This window comes from Nyctibius grandis, chromosome 3 (assembly GCF_013368605.1).
Source record: "Nyctibius grandis isolate bNycGra1 chromosome 3, bNycGra1.pri, whole genome shotgun sequence".
Lineage (NCBI taxonomy): Eukaryota > Metazoa > Chordata > Aves > Nyctibiiformes > Nyctibiidae > Nyctibius > Nyctibius grandis.
In genome coordinates, this window is record NC_090660.1 from 82,684,464 (window position 1) to 82,698,622 (window position 14,159).

At 45.3% G+C, this 14,159-nt stretch overlaps 1 protein-coding gene across 2 annotated transcripts in view; it reads left to right on the plus strand.

The window, feature by feature from the left end:
* Window positions 1–12,221: 12,221 nt before the first annotated feature.
* Window positions 12,222–14,159, plus strand: part of RALYL (RALY RNA binding protein like) — a 471,140-nt gene continuing 469,202 nt past the window's right edge. For both annotated transcript variants that reach the window (XR_011047827.1, XM_068396465.1), the window contains exons 1-2: window positions 12,222–12,304; window positions 13,195–13,281. The gene's annotated coding sequence lies outside the window, so the exon portion shown is untranslated. The remainder of the gene's footprint in view (window positions 12,305–13,194; window positions 13,282–14,159) is intronic.

Consider the following 14,159-nt stretch of genomic DNA (forward strand, 5'->3'; position numbering starts at 1 on the left):
TCTGTAGATGAGAGACGAATATATGAATAGAAATGCATTTTATTCCAACTTGCACTCATGTTGTGGAATACAGAGGGAAAAAGTATTAGGCAAGTGTGAGAAAGTGAAAAAAAATATTACTAGGCTACTTTCTTACTTCTACATCCCCTTTGTATAGGTAATACTACCTAATTACCATTTTCTTGATAGTGATTTAATGCTTCACTGTGGGACTACTATGTTATTGGTATTACCAATTGCACTGCAGGTGGCTTTCTTGATATGGTAGATGTTGGCTAAGAACTAGCATCCGTGTAAAAATCTATAATTCTGCATTGAGAGATCTATAATTGTTCCTCTTAAAAACCTCTAAAACCAGAGCTATCAACAATTGTTTCCTTCAAAGTCACCTTGATGCTTGTAGTTGTATTACCCATGTGTATCTTCAGAAATGAAGAAAAAGTTCTCCTAGTAACACTTTCCAAAGTTTTCTGATAGATATTCCTTTGTACTTGAGCAGGTCTGCTGCTGAGAAAAATGTTTCGTGTTAAGAGTTACAAAAGCCACAGGAAGAAGGATTTTTCTTTAAATGAAGTTCTAGGGAAAAACAATACCTTCTCTAGAAATAACCTGTGATGTTTCTCCCTTTGTACTCATGTTCTGTTTTGTATTCTAATAGAATTGAAAATCATCTAAAATTTTCTATTATAGTTGCAAGGCATTTCCCAATTTAATTAGGAAAACATGGGCTTCAAAAATTTACTAGCAGTGAATAGCATATGTCACTAGCAATAGGTTTGTGATATCCTAAGGAGTTAAGTGCCGGATGCAGACTTTCCTGACTTGGTTTATATATATATTTTTTTGTTGTTGTTCAAGCACTTCCATCTGATGAAAGTGCTGTAAGAACTGAGGAGTCTGGAAGGCAAAGAGCATGGAATCATGTTCCCTCAGCATGTGACACTTCATTTGGGATTTTGGAGACTGACCTTCTGGTAACAGTGCAGTGACCAGACTAAACCAGTGGCCAGTGCTGTTTGGTCTGTGTAAGCAGTAGGGGAGATATAGCCCATTCCACCCTAAATCCTCCCTTTTCTCTGCAGGCACTAATCACTGCTAGTACTAGACTAACATTGTCCTCCCTGTCTGCAGACAGTCTGTTCCACTAAAGGTGCCCCAGAACCAGGTGTCCAAACTGTCTTTGGGAGTCGTTTGGAAGTGTTTGCCTGGTGTGAGACAAAAATTAGGCTAATAATTTAACAATATGGGTATTTGAGCTATAAATATTCCCTAGCATTGTTTCATTTACCAGCAGAGACTTATCTCTTGAGCCTTTGTTGAAAGCAGAACTGTTCCTACAGTGCAGCAGCGATGGGTGTAGGATGCAGAGAGCATTCACTTAAATACTTGATTCTCTTACTGTTACTTCTTTGGTGTGATTAGGCATTTTATTTAACACATTTCTGGAGTTTCCTTTAATCCTATCCAGTGCAAAATTTTCTCATTCGGTGTGTGAAAGTGGGGAAATAGTTTAGCATGTGGAAAAAAAGAAACAGATACTAAACCTGCCAGGTTGGTAGGGAAAAGTGAAGTTTTAATACGAGTGTGAGCCACTCCAGTCCACTTTTTTAACAGGTATGATGTATCTTCTCCAAGAAATTTTGTTCTCTTGTATTGAAACACTGTATATGTCAAAGTAAGCATACTCAAACACAATACAATGGCAACTAAGTGCTTGTTCCTTTGGCTGTTATTACATTAGCAAAGTTACCCATTACAGACTGAGCACAAACTTGTCCCTCTTTCAGTGAGGTGTATTTTAACAGAAAAGTGGAAGTTTTTTCAATATCTCAATTGGCAATGCTCTTGAGCAGCAAGGGCTTGATTGTCAGAAGGATTGGGTACCCATAACAATAATTTCAAGGTCACTTGGGGTTTCTGAAGATCAGACTACACCAGGTTCTTACATATATGGTGATTTCATGGACAATTTATGAGTTTTTTTTTCTTTTTTTTTAACTGGAACACACATTGTGAATTTGCAGATTTCTTTTTGAGGGTGCTGGTGTTTGGGCAATAGTTGGTAAGCAGAATATAGATTGAACTGAGTATCAGCGGTCTTTGCAGCAATTATCTATCTAAAGAAGCTGTCAGATTTGAAGAATCTTGATCTTTTCCAAGATTCATTTGTGCTGAACTGCTGCTTTAATCTCACAGAAAATAATGGGATTTTTTTGGATGGCATTGTATATCTTGTCTTCGTTTGCTTGTAACTTAGTCCATTCACATCAAACACAATAACTGCCAGTTATTGGCATCTACCAAAAAAGAAAATAAAGTTGAAAAGTTTCAAAAGGTAGACTTGAAAGAGATTTGGGTAAATTATTCTAGGTATATAACTTCTGTTAAGAGCAATTATATTTGTATGTTTCATCATGACTATGTATTTCAGGCTGGATTGTGCCTTTGGGCATTATCCTGTAATGGAAGTAATTTATGATGTAAGCCAGAAGGATAATCATTCCCAAGCACAGTTTTCCAGGCTTTCTCCATGCTGACTAGAGGGAAGGGCGTATGCTGCATGAGTCATTTACAAGTGGCAAGGTGCCCAAAGAGCTGCAGCAGTACAGAGATTTAGCTATATGAGAGAGCTAACCGAAAAACCCGAAAAACCTTAGTGCAGCTGAACTAAGAAACGGGAAAAGAGAAACCTGTCTTATACAGATTTGCTAGATGGTCTCACAAGCTAATCATTTACCTCAGAGGAACAATGGGATGCTGTTCTAGAACATAATAATTGATAAGTAGGAGATGGAGAAACGAAACCGTGATTGTGTAAAAGAGCTTGTATTATTCAGGATAAAAATAAGATAAATTAATAAATGCTACTTAGCATGCCGATATATGTTTTCAAAATCACTGACCTCAACTTACCTGATGTAGAGTAAGTCTTCTCTTGTCTAGAAATCCTCTGCATTTATGCAGGGCAGATGAGGTTAGAGTCAGACATGCCTCTATTACATATTGTCTTTCCATTAAAAAAAAAAAGTTAAATTTTATACAATTTTATTTGGAAGGAGTCCTTTACCTGTATTTTACCTAGAGGCTGACACTGAGTGCTTAGCGCTCTTACGTGATGTTTCCAGTCCTCTCCAGGACAACACATGAATAAAACAAAATATATGCAAATCCTCTAGCCTCCAGCCATACTGCTAGGGACTGTGATCATGTCAGATCTCGTTAGCTAGCTAAGATTAGCTCTTGTTCATAACTAGAATGCAGGGTCAAAAGAAGAAAATAGCAGAACGGCCTCAAGTTGCACCAGGGAAGGTTTAGATTGGATATTAGGAAAAATTTCTTCACTGAAAGGGTTATCAAACATTGGAACAGGCTGCCCAGGGAAGTGGTGGAGTCACCATCCCTGGAGGTATTTAAAAGACATGTAGATGTGCTTAGGGACATGGTTTAGTGGTAGACTTAGCAGTGTTAGGTTAACGGTTGGACTTGATCTTAAAGGTCTTTTCCAACCAAAATGATTCTATGATTCTATGATTCTATGATATTTTCTAAGGTATAGCAATTTAATCAAAACAAAACCAAGACATAAAAGGATTTAAATGATAACTATATTAATATGAAAGTTTGAGAAATGCAGTTTTCACTTCCTTTAACAATTTAACAATGTAATACCTTGGCTACCTTCAAGTAATTTTTTCATTTAGCATTTATTGCCAGCTAACTAGTTCTCCCTTTCCTGTTGTTGTGGTAGATACAAACAACATGTACAAACAAAAAAACCCCACAACCTTATAACTCTATAGTTATACTGGATGGTCTCGAAGGGATTACATACAAATTAGCCATTAAAACAGGGTCAGGCAGCTGTATCTGCAAAAAGGAACACTAATTATTTTATCATTATTGTTATTATTACTGTTGCTATTTTTGCATCTGGTATTGTTTTATCTGACTTCTGCCAGTGCAATAGGAGATACTAGTAACTGTTTGCAACTTGAGCTCAGGCTTGCAGGCTGCTGAGTCACGCTGACGGATCTGTGCAAAGCCAGTATGTTAGTGCTGGACTCCCAACTAACTGCTTACTACCTGCAAAGAGAAGCTTCTTTGCTTTAGGAAAGTGTAAGTGCAGTGAAAGTGATGTAAAAAAAAAAGAAGTGTGTGTTCCTCCAGTGCTAGCATCAGTAGAAAAGGAAGAAAATTGCCGAAGCAAGGTGGATATACAGTAGCAGCCCTGTGCTGAAAGCATAGATGTTTACGTGCACTCAAGAAAAAGAGATTATAGGCAATGAGGGATTCTTAGCATGTACTTATTTCTGCTCCTACAGGGGGGTGGGAGGGGGGAAGGGAGTGGTATTGCAGAGGTGTAGGAAAGAGATGTGAAATATTGGGATTGTATGGCATGACTAAGAAGAATAGTGACCCCAGCACAAGCCACAGAGCACTGGCTGTGAAGTACAACGTTTTGGGAACCTTAGGAAGCATCTCTATGCTGGTAGCCAAGGCAGAGGCACTGAAGTGCTGGTTCATGCACTTTCTGATCAGAATTCTTGGTTACTTTTAAGGATAACTCTTAGTCATGTTGCAATGGAGCTCAGTTGCTGTCCCGCAAAAGGAAAAATGGAAAGCCTAAAAAATGCCAGCAGGCACTTTATTTGCATGCATTGGATTGCACATGAACACATGTCCTGGAAATTATCTGAGTGATGCTCCTTTTCCTTCTTTTTCAACTGCAGTCTTTTACTGCATACTTTCTTGAGCACCGTGCATGATCAAGCTATAATGTGTGCAATGTGCTGAACTTTCCCTCATTTTGATCCAGCATCAAGTGTACAACTGCTCTTGGAGGAAACTTCCAGCAGTAGCCAGAAAGCAGACACTGATGTATAAAGGCTTCCTGGGATTCTGTGAAAATCGCCTTCTCCCAAGCTCTTTCTTGCTTGCTTGTAACCTATTCCAAACACATACTCTTGCCAGGCTTCTTGCAGCTCTTACTCCTTAATGCTTACTTCACCTTAATGGATTGTAAGCAGAAAAGTAACAGAAGCATACTTTGGTGATTCCTTAGGTAAACTTATGGTTAAGTCCTTAGGAACCAGTTCATTTATCCCAATATTTACAATGCTAACTAGAGCAGGAAGTGATTTTGTCACAATTTCTGAGCCTGGATCCCCCTCGGCTCTGTCTCTAGACCTGGTCTGGAACGGCTCACTGCACTGCCCCTGGGACATAAAGCCGCCCATAAGACCTGCACCTTTAAGTGTTTACATCCAAATTTGCCCAATGTATCGTAATGACTTTTTAACTCACTTATAGTATAACAAATCAATATATACACATTGAAAAGGAAAACATATATAATTACATGTTTACCTTATTCCTAGTTCTTGGAATCTACTGAGTAAATAATACGTAAAATATATTGTCCAAAATGTATGTATCCAGTTTCCTATATATCTGTCAATATGACCCAAATTTACAAGTCAGATCTCTTATACAACTTTGGATAATTAAAACACCATCCTTTAACTTTTGCTGTTGTTGTTATTTCAGGAAGACATATGTGCTCAAAATTATATAAACAATAATGGAAACTGAAAAGCAACAACAAAATGGGATTGTTATTTAGGCCTTGATTCTGCAAACATGTTTTGATCTTAAAAACAATTTAAAAAACACCTCAGCCATTGAACTGTACTTCTGCATTCAGTACCTAATGCTGTTCAGAGTGCACCATCCAAGGAAATACATCTTCCACACCTGAAATCTCAAGATGTGATAGTTTCTAACACTATCACAATATGATTGAGTTCATTGTCATATGTATGTAAAACATTGTACAGTTGGTTAGTTTTTACATCAAACATTTTCATTTCCTATAGATTTTTGTATTTTTAAGGACTTCCTTTTTGTTTGCTTGTTTTAAACATTCTCAGATGTACAGCCCTACTCCTGAGAGCCAAACTTAGCAGGGAGAGAACAACTAGGACTGGTATGAAATGCCAAAACAAGCCCAGTGCCAAAATAAAAAGCAAGCAAGAAAACATAACTGTTTATATATATTTTTAAACTTTGGCCAGTGTTCTTGTTATACTTCATAAAAGAAGTTGAGAGCAAAGAAGAAAGGGAGCATTTCCCTTCCATTCAAAGCATTTTCTTCCATTTCAAAGAAGAAAGGGAGCATTGGAAGACCAAAATGGATGTGGGAATCCAGACAGAGCTCCCACGGAAGGAGGCGATGGTGCAGGTCGCAGGCTGCAGGGAACGCTTCAGCATCTCTGTGGTGACAGGGGGCTGTGTGCGCTGTGAGCAAGTAGATGATCTGCTCAGCTGAGCGGCACAGCTGCAAAGCCAGGTTGAAAGGCTTCAAGCCGAAGTAGAAAGGCTTAGCAGCATTCGGGAGGCTGAAATGGAGATAGACTGGTGGAGCCAGGCTCTGCCTTCCCTGCAACAAAAATGGGAGCACCTGCCGGAGAGCTCCCAGGATCGAGGGACCCCTGTACTCTGCCCCTCTCAGGTGGAAAACAATAACCTAGAGGAGAGGAGTGAGTGGAGGCAAGTCTATGGCCGTGGCAAAAGGCGAGTGCCCTCCTTGCCTACCTTGCCTCCACAGGTGCCTCTGAGCAATAGATATGAAGCCCTAGTGGAATACAGCCGGTCCAATGGGGATGTGGTGGAGAGGCAACCTATATCAGAGGTCCCACCACAGTCAGAAAAACCTGACAGGCGTATAGCTACCTCCTCCACAAGGAAGAAGAGAAGAGTTTTAGTGGTTGGAGACTCCTTCCTAAAGGGATCTGAGGGCCCAATATGCAGAGTTGACCCCCATCACAGGGAGGTCTGCAGCCTGCCTGGAGCCCGAATCAGGGATATCACCAGGCAACTCCCCAACCTGGTGAAGGCCACAGACTACTACCCCCTGCTGATCTTCCAGACAGGTGGGGAAGAAGCTGCATCCTGTAGTCTGAGGGGGATGAAGAAAGACTACAAGGCCCTAGGACAGTTGGTGAAAGAGTCTGGGGCACAAGTTGTTTTCTCCTCCCTCCTTCCATTTTCAGGTGATGACGTGGGATGGAATGGTAGGATTCTCTCTATAAATGCCTGGCTACGAGACTGGTGCTACAGGCAGGGCTTTGGGTTCTTTGATAATGGCTGGTTTTATAAGACACCAGGCGTGACGGTAATACATGGGAAAGGTTTATGTCGTAGGGGCAAAAGGGTTCTGGGATAGGAATTAGCAGGGCTCATTCGGAGAGCTTTAAACTAGATTTGAAGGGGGATGGGGTAGTAGCTGGGCTTGCACCACTGGGGCAATGCTCTAGTGTTGAGGTAGACCAGGAGGCCTCCCATCCCCCTGGGGTGAAATCGGTGTGCTCAGCTCGCTCCCTGAAATGCCTGTACACCAATGCACGCAGCATGGGGAATAAACAGGAGGAGTTAGAAATCTGTGTTCGGTCGGGGGGCTATGATCTAGTGGCAATTACAGAGACTTGGTGGGACGCCTCATTCCCCATGACTGGAATGTGGTCATGGATGGCTATGTCTTGTTCAGGAAAGACAGGCCACTAAGGAGAGGTGGTGGAGTTGCTCTTTATGTGAGTGAGCAGCTAGAATGTATTGAGTTCTGTCCAGGGGCGGATCAGGAGCGAGTTGAGAGTTTGTGGGTGCGAATTAAGGGACAGGCTGGCAGGGGTGATACTGTTGTGGGTGTCTATTACAGGCCACCAGATCAGGAGGAGGAGGGTGATGAGGCCTTCTACAGGCAGCTGAGAGCAGTCTCGCAATTACAGGGCCTGGTTGTCATGGGGGATTTCAACTACCTTGATATTTGCTGGGAGGCCTACTCAGCCAGCCATCCTCAGTCCAGGAGGTTCCTCCAGTGCATTGATGATAACTTTCTGATGCAAATGGTGGATGAGCCAACTAGGAGAGGAGCGCTGCTGGATCTTATCCTCACTAACAAGGAGGGTCTGGTTGAAGAGGTGAAGGTTGAGGGCAGCCTTGGTTGTAGCGACCATGAGATGGTAGAGTTCAGGATCTCATGTGGCAGGACCAGAATAGCTAGCAGAATCACAACCCTGGACTTCAGGAGGGCCAACTTTGGCCTTTTCAAGCAATTGCTAGGGGAAATCCCATGGGACAGGGTACTAGAAGGTAAGGGGGCCCAAGATAGTTGGTTAGCATTCAAGGACTGCTTCTTCCGAGCTCAAGATCAGAGCATCCCAACAGGTAGGAAGTCAAGGAAGGGTACCAGGAGACCTGCATGGTTAAACAGGGAACTGCTGGGCAAACTCAAGTGGAAGAAGAGGGTGTCCAGATCATGGAAGGAGGGGCTGGCCACTTGGGAGGAATATAAGTCTGTTGTCAGAGGATGTAGGGAGGCAACTAGGAAAGCTAAGGCCTCCTTGGAATTAAACCTTGCAAGAGAGGTCAAGGACAACAGAAAGGGCTTCTTCAAATACATTGCAGGTAAAGCCAACACTAGAGGCAATGTAGGCCCACTGATGAATGAGGTGGGGGCCCTGGAGACAGAGGATAAAAAGAAGGCGGAGTTACTGAATGCCTTCTTTGCCTCTCTCTATACTGCTGGAGGCTGTCCTGAGGAGCCCCGGACCTCTGAGGCCCCAGAAGTAGTCAGGATAGAGGAGGAATCTGTCTTGGTAGATGAGGGCTGGGTCAGGGACCAATTAAGCAATCTGGATGTCCATAAATCCATGGGCCCTGAGGGGATGCACCCACGGGTGCTGAGGGAGCTGGCGGAAGTCATTGCTAGGCCACTCTCCAACATCTTTGCTAAGTCGTGGGCAATGGGAGAGGTGCCTGAGGACTGGAGGAAAGTGAATGTCACTCCAGTCTTCAAAAAGGGCAAGAAGGAGGACCCGGGTAACTATAGACCGGTCAGCCTCACCTCCATCCCCGGAAAGGTGATGGAACAACTTGTTCTTGGTGCTGTCTCTAGGCACATCAAGGATAGGGGGATCATTAGGGGCACTCAACATGGCTTCACCAAGGGAAAGTCATGCTTAACCAACTTGATAGCCTTTTATGAGGACGTAACCCGGTGGATAGATGGTGGTAAAGCTGTGGATGTGGTCTATCTCGATTTCAGTAAAGCGTTTGACACGGTCTCCCACAGCATCCTCGCAGCTAAACTGAGGAAGTGTGGTCTGGATGATCGGGTAGTGAGGTGGATTGTGAACTGGCTGAAGGAAAGAAGCCAGAGAGTGGTGGTCAATGGGACAGAGTCCAGTTGAAGGCCTGTGTCTAGCAGAGTCCCTCAAGGGTCGGTACTGGGACCAGTACTATTCAATATATTCATTAATGACTTGGATGAGGGAATAGAGTGCACTGTCAGCAAGTTCGCTGATGACACAAAACTGGGAGGAGTGGCTGACACAACGGAAGGCTGCGTAGCCATTCAGAGAGACCTGGACAGGCTGGAGAGTTGGGCGGGGAGAAATTGAATGAAATATAACAAGGGCAAGTGTAGAGTCCTGCATCTGGGCAAGAACAACCCCATGTACCAGTACAAGTTGGGGGCAGACCTGTTGGAGACCAGCGTAGGGGAAAGGGACCTGGGGGTCCTAGTGGACAACAGGATGACCATGAGCCAGCAGTGTGCCCTTGTGGCCAAGAAGGCCAATGGCATCCTTGGGTGTATTAGAAGGGGTGTGGTTAGTAGGTCGAGAGAGGTTCTCCTCCCCCTCTACTCTGCCCTGGTGAGGCCGCATCTGGAATATTGTGTCCAGTTCTGGGCCCCTCAGTTCAAGAAGGACAGGGAACTGCTAGAGAGAGTCCAGCGCAGAGCCACGAAGATGATTAAGGGGGTGGAACATCTCCCTTATGAGGAGAGGCTGAGGGAGCTGGGTCTCTTTAGCTTAGAGAAGAGGAGACTGAGGGGTGACCTCATTAATGTTTATAAATATGGAAAGGGCAAGTGTCATGAGGATGGAGCCAGGCTCTTCTCAGTGACATCCCTTGACAGGACAAGGGGCAATGGGTGCAAGCTGGAACACAGGAGGTTCCACATAAATATGAGGAAAAACTTCTTTACAGTGAGGGTAACTGAACACTGGAACAGGCTGCCCAGAGAGGTTGTGGAGTGTCCTTCTCTGGAGACATTCAAAACCCACCTGGACGCGTTCCTGTGTGATATGGTCTAGGCAATCCTGCTCCGGCAGGGGGATTGGACTAGATGATCTTTCGAGGTCCCTTCCAATCCCTAACATTCTGTGATTCTGTGATTTCTTTTCATTTTCTGGAAACACTGGGGAAGAGATAAAGGACAGGAAAGCAAGAAAGAAATGGCCAGGGCAAGGGAAAAAGCTTTGTGTGAGGATGTGAAGAAGGCAGGCTGGTGCCCTCACCAGTATTTTGTATAGCAGGGCATCCTCTTACTGGCCACAGTAATTTTTATAAAGTAATAACCTGACTGTATCTCCTGCCTCCTGACCCGGATGAAAAGAGAGGGGCTTTAAAAAAAAAAGTGAGGAAGAAAAGGGGGAAGGAGGAGGGAGCGGGGAAGTTGCCTAGATTCCCCCCTCCATCACACCGCCTGGTTTATGGATGCACACTTCTATTCCTCCGTTAATTTATCTCATACAGATGTCTCTTGCTGCTGTTCCTCGTTACTGCGTAAGCAGTAATGGAGTAGGTTTTTGGGGAGATTGTTATCTGTGAGCATTTTGGGGGCCAGTGAAGTGAGGACGCAACCTTTGCCGGCCGAGCTGAAGCGGTGGGTTGGGGTCTGGCGGTGCTGTGCGCACATCTTGTTTCAGCTGGAGTCAGAGCAAAGCTGCTCTCAGCCCCAGCCACCGCTTGCTGTGTTGTTAATAAGGAGACAGGCGAGGAGAGCTAAGAAGAGAAAAGCAAGCGTCTTGAGGAAACTCAGCAACAGCAGCATACAGCCTGCTCTGGTATATTTCTTGTCTGTTAAAGAAAGAGAGCTGCCATTCTGCCAACCACGGAGCTGCTTCAGGGCCACTCCTGTGTGCTTTGAGGCCCAACCCGAAACACTTCCATGTGATGAGAGAGGCTGCGGGCAGCTGCCTGTAGTGCCGTGGTGGGTGCCCGCTTGGGCTCGCCCTCCCGCCGAGTCCGGTGACCTGCGCCACGCTGCTTGCGACTGTGGGCTGCTCTCGGCAGTGCACCCCGCAGTGAGTGACCCCCTCGGAAAACACTTGTTTCCTTCCCACCTCGGCCAGTAACTTTGTTAATGGGAAGCAACAGCACTGCCACTGGCAGGTGGGGAGGAGGGAGAGGCCATGAAGCAGGGCAGAGGCCAAGAAACAAAAGCAAATAATAAATGGGACTGCTGGTACCTGTCCTTCTCTCCCCAACTGCACACGTGAAACGCTCTCCGGCAGGAAACGGAGCAGCACCGCTCCGACATCACTGCGGGGCAGAGTAACTGCAGCCCCAGCGCACGGCGTAGAAACACCTCGAACTGCGCACACACCCGGAGCCTGAGTGGCAGCAGGGGAACCCCCGTGCAACCTCCCCCCCCCCCCCCCCCACCGGCAGTGGCAGGAGCGGTGCCCCTGTGCACAGACCCTGGGGTGGAGCGGCAGCAGGGGGTGCCCCTCCGTGCTTTGTTTGCGCGCCGGGGTACCCCCGCGCGCTCACGCTGAGCCGGCGCTGCAGGAGGGGTAACCCGAGCGCACACCGCGGAGACCTGCGCTGGCCTGGGGCCGCCGCCGGGGCACGGCACCCCCCAACCCGGGCAAACCCCGGCGCCGCTCCGCGCTCCGCCCCGCCGCCGGTCCCAGTCCCGGAGGCGTGCGGCGCCGCACCGGCGGGGCCGGCGGGGCAGAGGTCGGTGGCGCCGCCGCGGCCGGAGGGCAACAGGCGGGCGGGCGGCGCCGGGCGGTAACTTCGCGCAGCACCGGCGAGCAAGTTGCGCTACCGCGCAAGACGCGCCCGCCTCCGCACCTCGCCCGCGCAGCTGGCTGCGTGCCCGCGCCTCGGTGTGAGACTGTGTGTGTGTGTAAGTGCGTGCGTGTGAGTGAGTGCGTGTGCGAGCGGCACCTGCCGAGGCCGGGCGGCCGCCGCGGCGCGGGTGCGGAGCGCAGGGGGCGGCGGGCCCGGTGCGGGCTGGCTCCGGGCTGGGTGCGGGCTGGGTCCGCGCCCAGCACCGCCGCCGCTGCGCCCCCCCGGCTGCCAGTCCGCCCGGCTGCGGATCACGTGGCGGTTGCCGGAGGCAGAGACTAGAGAGGAGAGAGAAAAAAAAAAGCGCCTCATTCCTTCTTCCACCGCCATACTGTATTTTATAGTAACTCTCATTTTTATTCCTCCCTTTTACTCCCGCTCGGTGAGTACCTTTCCGCTGACATTCTTGTCCTCCTTTTTTTGTCCCGTTTTTTTTTTCTCTTCCTTTTGGGTTTTTTTTGGGTTTTTTTTTCTTCTTTTTTTCTTCCTCTTTGATTATTATTTAAATGGATTTGATCTTTTGCTGATGACAAGTTTTTTTCCTAGCATGCGATGGTTACTAAACTGTGAGCAAAAGGTGCTGCTGGGGCCGGGAGTCACTGGGAATGAAAAATGATAATATTAATAATACAGACTTACCAGTCCAGCAACAACTGATATACATTTAGTAGCTATATATCTATATATGCAACTGGTTTTGTTGTGGCACGGAAAAGCGATGTGAAATATGATGCTTATTTTTTAAAGATATGAGAAAAGGCATGTTTCTAACTCTTTTTGCAGAGGATTTTCTCTGGTGGTGTTTTATTTTTATTTTTGGGTGTTTTTTAAGGGTGTTTTTTTTTCATAAAGAGATGGGAATTGCAAATGCATTTTACAGCAGTGTTTACACAGAGTTTGTAATCTTGCAATACTGGTGGAAGCCACAGAGCAAGATGTTAATTTTATTGTTTTTGTTATTGTTTCTTTTTTTTTGACACTAAGTGCAATCAGCAGGGTTTTTTTTTTTCTTTTTCAGTTTTTGATGCCTGTTTATAATGTGAAACTTTTCTTGCAGCGTGTTACAGTTACCATTTTTAAATACTTTTTTCCTCCTTAAAGATAACAAAGCAAAACAGCCAAAGAAATGATCCTTACTTTTGCACATTTTGCACCTTGACTTTTTTATTCTTTTGCCAGCAGTATTTTATGATGGTTATTATTATCATGATGATGATGATGATGATAGATATATACATATATACAAATAAATACATTTTCAAATGATGGCAGTGGAAGGTTTTCCTGGAGAATGAAGTGCGGTTTGGTTTCCTTGTCAACGGAAGATGAAGTGAACAACTGAACATCTCCCCAGTGCAGGTACTTCATCTCCTTGTAGGCGTTTCCACTGTGTGTAAATTACATTGTGAGATTTAAAAAAAAAAAAAAAAAAAAAATCTCTTTCCACCCTTAACTAAAGGTTTCTGTGCAATACATGTGAGGACTGAACTAAATATCTCTGCCTCATGATTGCTTGGATGTGTGCAAAATGTTGCACTAATTGAGTCTATGTCGGTTAAGCTGAAGAAAGGTGTTTTATGTGCTGTGCTTTATAGAGGGAAAGTCAGCTGGGGAAAAAAAAAATCCAGACGTCCCCCCACCCCTTGCTCCTTCCCTTTTAAAAAAGAAAAAAAAACTAAACCCCAAACCGAAACTGAGATCCTCTGTATGAGTACAAATACTTACAGGACTTAAACTATAATAACAAAAACCCCAGCCCTGTATTGTGGTGACTCATGTGTTTGTGTGTGTCTGTTTAAAAATTATCCATTAGAAAATAGCTGTGAGAGAAACAGCAAAGCAGGCTCCCTCGGAGAGCTGGCTCCCTGCCACAGCAGGCATATTTCGTAGCCCTAAGGGCAGCAAACCCCTTATATCCAACTTCTGCTCCTCATATTAAAAAGGCGTAAACAAGGCAGCAGGTTGCCTCTCATGCATTTAATTCATTAGGATGGAGATTAATCAGAAGCAGATATTTGCTTGAAGGTGTTTCGTTTTGTTTTGATGAGTATTAATGCCACTGGCTGACAGGGAATGGGAAACTGTTACTTTCCGTGACGGTCACTGAGAGTTCAGGATTGGAGAAGAAACTGTTACTTTTCACTGAGAGCACTTAAATGCTTAACAGAGGCTGCCTGTGATGTAGAGACAGGATATTGGTTCTCTAAAACACAATTTGGAAAGATTTTTCCACATGA